General features: G+C 41.9%; 2 protein-coding genes across 9 annotated transcripts in view; one reads left to right on the plus strand and one right to left on the minus strand.

Annotated features, from left to right (window-relative positions):
• The window catches only part of BRD1 (bromodomain containing 1), a 69,046-nt gene extending 62,852 nt beyond the window's left edge, over positions 1–6,194 (minus strand). Inside the window, exons 1-4 of one of the 5 annotated variants that reach the window (XM_021384700.1) lie at positions 6,059–6,194; positions 3,986–4,961; positions 2,024–2,123; positions 472–567 (exon numbers count right to left, since the gene is read on the minus strand). The gene's annotated coding sequence lies outside the window, so the exon portion shown is untranslated. Of the gene's footprint in view, positions 1–471; positions 4,962–6,058 lie in introns of all 5 variants that reach the window. The other 4 variants (XM_021384697.1, XM_021384701.1, XM_021384699.1 and 1 more) reach the window with 4 other exon arrangements.
• ZBED4 (zinc finger BED-type containing 4) overlaps positions 6,124–7,064 on the plus strand; it is a 25,913-nt gene continuing 24,972 nt past the window's right edge. For 2 of the 4 annotated variants that reach the window (XM_021384706.1, XM_021384707.1), the window contains exon 1: positions 6,789–6,955. The gene's annotated coding sequence lies outside the window, so the exon portion shown is untranslated. Of the gene's footprint in view, positions 6,259–6,788; positions 6,956–7,064 lie in introns of those variants that run through there. The other 2 variants (XM_021384710.1, XM_021384709.1) reach the window with 2 other exon arrangements.

The following is a 7,064-nucleotide window of genomic DNA, read 5'->3' on the forward strand; positions in this document are numbered from 1 at the left end:
TATATCTCCAGAACAGTTCAAGGTGATCCAAAAGAACACCCTTCTCTGAAACGAGTTTCAAAACAGACTGCACTCTCTGTCAGTGCCACTTACGGTACTGATAAAGACAGAACCCTTTTATCATCTGAGCTCCACCAGAACTCAAGCTACAGCACTGCTTGCTAATAGCTCTGTGACTTGCATCTGCTAAGCAGTCCTGTGGAATGTTATCTAGAGATAATACTTAAAGACCATTTGACAGAGTGGTCTTTAGGCTGTACAGCTGCTATGCAAAGGCCCTTAACTTATTTGTATTTAAGCATTTGGATGAACTACTGCTTGGAGTCACCTACAGCAAGAAAAGGTTTGTAGCCTGTCACTTGCAGACAGAGCAATATGTTAAACAGTTCTTGGAGAGGCACAATTGACAGAAAAACCTACTTTCTGCCTTCTTTATCCTTCTGCTGTCTTGACTCCTTTAACATCACATACCTTTGGGATTTTGCAGTTATAAGGCTCTCTGCAAAATGTGCTCATAACCTTTGAATGATGGAAGGAAGATGGGGCTTGAACTCATTCCTGCAGACACTGCAAAGATCAAAACAAAAAAATCAGTATTAAGATATACGTTAAAGCTTATGTATGTTACACTTCACAAAAAATAAATCAGAGTAATTTCTGTCTTCACAAAATGCTGCACGAAAAGCACAGGGCTTACCAATCTGCTCATCTGTAGGCTGTCTAAATAGCAGAACAGCAATGTGCTCAGTGAAGAGGATACAACACATACATCCATTGTGAATCAGGACAGATATCCATAGAACTTACATCAACCCCACTGCTGAAATTTCAGGATTGTTGTGAGGTAAGATTCAAAAGCTGAGAATTAGATCAGGGAGAAGAAATACTGAAAGCTATGTTGCTTTTTAAAGCTTATTTTGAAAAACAGAAACACCACAAAGAAATCCCAACCTTCTGAGCAAAATTCTTTGCACTCGTGTATAATGATACTGTTGTTTACAAAAGAGCAGATAGAGCCCTATACAAGGAAATATTATTACCCCGTCTCTCCTGTCATTGCCTCTTCAGCATTAATTATTCAACTCTTGGTGTTTACAATTTGGCACCTTCAATATATTCTGTACAGTAACTCCACATGCAAAGGTCTTTTGGGGAAGCTATCCTTGCCAAATGGTAACTGCCACCCTAATAACCCTTCATAAACAAATAAGATTTTCTCTTTAGCCCCCTGAACTGCCTCATCGCACAACCAGATGAGCACAACTGCCAGTGCAAGAAAGGCAACAAGCAAGTAAATCCAGTGTTTGAGTAGCCCTTCAGCATTCTTAGCTATTAGGCATCATTAGCTTAGCTAACAAAATAAGCTTCACGTTTAGAATTGGAGAGACTGTCTTCATCCCATAGAATAACTAACGGAGCCAGGACAACATGTCAGTGGTAATGGATGGGAATCAAAAAGCAAAACAGTAATTGCCATGTGGAGTGTTCTAAAAATATACTTACTTAGCAAAGAACTACAAAACATTGTGGCTAAGCAATTTACAATTTATTTTGAGATTTTTCCCCTCTAGTCAAAATGTGCTGAGGAAAACTCAGCAGCAGATGAAGACAGAATTTACAGAAAGTTAGCAGAACAAGAAATTGAAACTATTTGAAATGCAAATTTATATCAAAAAGCAGCCACAGAGAAGGAAAAAAGAAAAAAGAATGTTCTCCAAACAAAGACTTGACACAAGGTATTTCTCAAATCAATCATCATTTTTGATGCTTGTTCCCCTTATCAGGTTTGGGTTTCAGAAGATTTTTCATTTAACATGAATTTGAGTAACTTTAAGCAAGCACAGACCATGTAAATAGTATGACTAGATACGTATTCTTAATTTCTTACAACCCTTTTCTACTCCCTGTTCCTTTCCCGTACCCTGGATTCAGCCCTTATCCAAAGAAAGAAAGAAATCTTACTCACTGCCTCCATCAAGTTTGATAACTTCGAAACTTCATTTAATAAATCCCTTAGAGTTACCTTAGTTTCAATTTCTTGCTGTCAGTATCGAAACTCTTAACGTATAACGAAGCGCAAATTTTGAGCACTCTTCCAAGTTAGGTCACTCACAAAGGTAAACCTCCAAGAAAGAATCCAGTGTTTACACTAAGTTAATACTTCAGCTCTTGTATAATTAAATTAAAATTCTATCAGCAACGAGACAAATCCAGTCTTAATTAGTTTACTACTTCTTCCTCATTCATTCTGGAAGACAGACCTGGTCTGCAGATGATTAAGATGGTATGCGGTGGAGGAAGCCTTGCTGTGAGAATCCCTAGTCACTTACTGCTCAAGTAATCCCAAACTAGATGAGCTCATTCAGAATTAAAGCCCTGTCTCCTCACTTATGTGGGGAACGGCTACAAAGCAAGGCGACATCAAATTCCAGGGAAGAAAAAAATGAAATGAAAAAGTAAGTCATGACTCAATACATGAAATACGTGTAAAAGCTAATAAACAAGAAAACCAGATATAGCTTACAGCTTCAGAAAAAAAAAAATCTGAAGAAAGATATGCTCCGTTCAGAGAAATCTGATACTCGTATGTATCAGCTAACAAGCAAGCAGTAATGAGCAGGTTTTCTTTGCCTTGTCTCAGACCTGGCTACCTTGGCCACTGCCTGATGCAATTCTCTATTAACCATAGAGATCTTCCAAAATCGCATATATACAAATCACTTCTGCTATATGAAGCCATATTATAACACAGAGAGAATCTTTAGAGGAAAAAAAAAGAAAACAACACAAAACAAAAAACCCATGCCACAAAAGTAGGATCTTCAACTGGAGTATTCCTGACACATTCCAGCACCATCCCTACTCTACACAAAGACAAAGCATGAATAAGTCCTGTGAATATCCTGTCATATATACAACTCCTTGCCAAAATTACAGACTCACATTGCTGATGTGCCATTAATCCAAGATGATACAGAGATTAGCCAGCTGTTTATAACAAATTAGGTAATTAATAGGAAAGCACAAAGGCATCATGGTTTTGGCAGTGAATATTGCCTAAAGCTGCCCACAACCAGTGTAACCGTTGATTCTTTCTTTTCAGATCATCCAGCTTGACAGTTTGGATACCATAAATATAGCCAAGTGCCCGCTGAAGTTAATGGAGTATGTATGCTAAATATATAAGCACTCTCTTATGTTAAGTGTTCTTAGAAACCATACCCTTGTGATACTAAATTGGACTTCTGAATTTAGTACAACTGATCTTTATCTTAAGGTTTTGATTTTGAGTCACCACTGTCTACACAGAGTCCTGGAAGAGGATGTAATCTATACATGCAGAAAAAGAGATTGTTTTATTTACTATATTATCTCAGTGTACACAAGAGGCAGCAATTATTTGCGCTCAACTTAAGAGTTATGATTTAACATGGGTTTTGTCTCAATGATTTTATACGGAAAAATGCATCACTGATATATACGTTGTTTACAATGAAGTTAAAGGTTTGACTGATTTGGTATATTAAATAAGCTTATCAGAGCAATTTGAGAGATAAATTCTGCTAAAACAAGGAAACAGAAGCAACATGGTTATTGCTCCCAACACTGGCCTAACGTTGTGCTGGCATATTGGTAAAGTGTCTCCAATAGTAAACAAATTCAGGAAGACAGATCTACATCAATTTACCTTTGCACTATCAATCTTATCACTACTACCGTGGAAGAAAAACTCAAATTAAGATGAGCAGCTCAGTGGCTGGAGAGACTATGGGACCACAGAACACAAAGCTCTATCTGCAGCAACTTCATCTCTACAATCATCTCATAACTTCTAACAGGATATTGACAGAGAAACAGATACATTTAAGGAATATTCATGTTCTCTCACTGTAGAAGTGGACATTAAGCTGTCATGTAGTTGCCAAACAATTTTAGGCTTTTATTATGGCCTCCCTCATATTGAGAATGACAAAGAGCTACTTACTTACGGTTACTGCAGTGACATTTCCTTGTTCTCTGAACCTGTAACAACCATTCTCTGGAGAATCCACACAGCTTCTTTGGGAGCATGCTCTCTTTGCTTTACGACATCCCACAAAACACAGCAGGGAGCTAGGTATTCTGCAGTTTACTCCAGGGACTGAGAAATGAATTTCAGATATTCATTTAATATCAGCTCACTTTTAATTCAAGTCAGGTTAAGTTAAAAGTGCAAATAAAGGCATTTATTCACAATATCTGAAACAGAAGAGTTTATAAAATAAAGGCAGGAGAATACTCTGAGGTTAAATAAGAATTTTAGTTACTTACTGTCAAGAAGCCTCGTACAGACTTTTCTAATATCCACCTTGCCAATGGATTACCTTTTTTTTTGTTTGTTTGTTTTTTGTTTTTGCATATTTGCACCTGACTACATGCTTTATGGAGAATCTGCATCCTTAGACTGGCACTACAGCACTGCTGCAACACCCACCTCAAGCCGGCAGTCTGGAGCCCTCCCCAGGAATTGCAGTTGCTTTCTTTCCTTGCAGTCATGTCATCAGATCACCATCACCTCTTTGTTTTATTCTTCACATTAATGTATTGCTCGTGAGGAGTTCTTCTGGTCCCAGTTCGCTCAGGTTGTTGAGACTGACTTTTTTTTTTTAAACTTCCAGTATGTTTTTGTAAAACAGAGAAAAGTTGCATCCATTTCACCCAGACAACATGCGATGCATATCTACACATTGTCTGGTTATCAGTAACTTAGGATTTAAAGAAATTATCAATTTTCATTAATTTCAACTTTCATTAACCCTCACTGAAATTTTCAGAGGATGTACGAACAAAACAAAATGAACAAGTTCAGAAAAATGCTGATGGAAGCAGTGGAAAGAGCACAGGAGTGGCTTCCTGTCTTTTTAAGTTTACTGTACATTTTTAATCTTCAATTATAAATTGGAAACTCTTGAAAGTTATAGCTGTTACAAAAAAAAAAAAAAAAAGCTGTCACATATTTACATGCCTTACATGGCATGCTGAGAATAACTACAAAATTCCAAGTAAAATTCAACATTTGCTACAGTTTTATATTTCATTAAGAGATGTTTTTTGAGATGATGTATTTCTATTTCTTAGTATTGCATATTAAATAATCACCACATTATCAGTCAACAGACCAGTGATGAAAGTATTTTTAACTAAGCTTTCGTATGTCTGTTATTGAATCCATCTGATCAGTCTGCCCAAGACAAAATACTGTGTTTAGACAGCTGTTCCCATACAGATGCATTATTGTAACAGCGAAAATGAGGCAAGTCAGAGTAACTTCATCTTAAATCACTTCGGCCTCAATGTTCTATACTAGCAGTCCAACCATACTGGTAAAAACATGGTATCAGTTATAAGTGGAATGAACATGGAATAAAGGGCTGTTACTGCACACTCTTAATACTTACTTTGTTGCAAGTATGAGTAGCATATGAATGGAAAACACTTTGCAAGAGACCTCCCGAGAAAGCATCAACTGCAACAGCTCATTTACTTTGTTTACCAGAAACACGCTTTAGATACATAAATAGTATAGAAGCACAGCCGTGCAAGTGGCATAGAAAAGATGTTCAAGAGCTCCATTGTTCCAAATCAAAAAGGGATCTGATGATCTACTGTTTTTTTCCTCTATATATTGATAGATGCCCAACAAAACATTTCTGTCTACATTTGTTTAATTAAAAAAAAAAATCAACTAACTGATAAAGAAAGCTCAGATCAAGAAGCAAGTACTTGCTTAAATGCACCGGTTGGAGAGAAAAAGCTTCTTTCTCTGAACACTGTCTTAATTTAGTTTTAAAAAACAGTATCTTGCCATTAGTGTTGCTACTGTTTTTCTCCTGCCTGTATTGTGATCAATGACACTGAAGTCAAAGCAGTAGCAATCTACGACTACCACCAGGAATTCGACAACAAATGCTCAAGCCTCACCAGATTTCATCTTTATCCGTCTCTACAGAAAAACATGCATTAAAAAACAGCATATCACTACACATCTCTCCCACCCTGACAGAGAAGCATAGCTCACCCAGTGCCCTGACGGCTTGAGCAGTTCTCCTCGGGCAGAAAGGCAGCAGCAGGGCGTTACCCAGGAGAACGCCCAGATCGCAAGCGCGCAGAGTACCGCTGTTCAGCTGGAACCGGCACAGCGCACAGCCTGACCCTGAGCAGCTCTCCCTGTGCTACGGAGGCGATCCCATCCAAACGCCGTGAGGCGCCCTGATGCAGGTAGCGGGCAGCAGGCAGAGCTACAAACACAGCTACGCAGAGCCAAACGCGCAGCGGCTATTAGAGCACAAACACGCGGCTTCTGAAAAACGAATATGCCCAACAGCCATTAAATCCCTCGAAACAGGAGAGAACTCCGCTCAGGTCGGCGGCGCCCACCCGCTCGGCGTGCGTGCTGCGGTGCGGAGCCGCCCACCCGGCCGGGCCTGCAGCGGGTCCGAGCCCCACCGCAGCAGCTGCCGCCGACGGCGTTGCGAAGCACCGTCTGCCTCAGCCGGGAGCAGAGAAGGGCCGCAACCCTGGCAGCTCCCGACCCAGCCTTAAAGCCACGGGCGCCCCTCAGGACCCAGAAGGAACGGCCGCCTCCCGCTGCCCGGATCCGGATGGCGCCGCCACCCGCCACGGCCTCGGGGGCGGCCATTTTGCGGCCCGGCGGATGACATGTTGTGCGTCGTGCGTGCCGCCGCTCGGCGGTGCGGGGCCGCCCCCCGCGCCCGGCGCCTGCGCAGCGCGCCCTGTGGACGCCGAGCCGGGGCAGCCTGCTCAGTGCCGCGGCGGCGGCGGCGGCTGGAGACAAAGCACCCAGCTAATGAATGGGACGGGCCCGCCCGGCCCTTCCTTTTAACTCCTTCGGGTCCGGCCGGGTGGCGGCGGCAGTGGCGACCTCCGGCTTTCCTTGCGGCGGCCGCCCGGGGAGGTGAGTGGCCCCGTTCCGGCACCGGGAAGGGGCCGGGCAGGGCAGGGCGCTCCGACTCTCCCCGCCCCGCTGCCCGCCGCCGCCCGCTCTCTGCCTCCGCGGCGCCGGT

This window comes from Numida meleagris, chromosome 1 (genome assembly GCF_002078875.1).
Source record: "Numida meleagris isolate 19003 breed g44 Domestic line chromosome 1, NumMel1.0, whole genome shotgun sequence".
In the NCBI taxonomy this organism is placed as follows: domain Eukaryota; kingdom Metazoa; phylum Chordata; class Aves; order Galliformes; family Numididae; genus Numida; species Numida meleagris.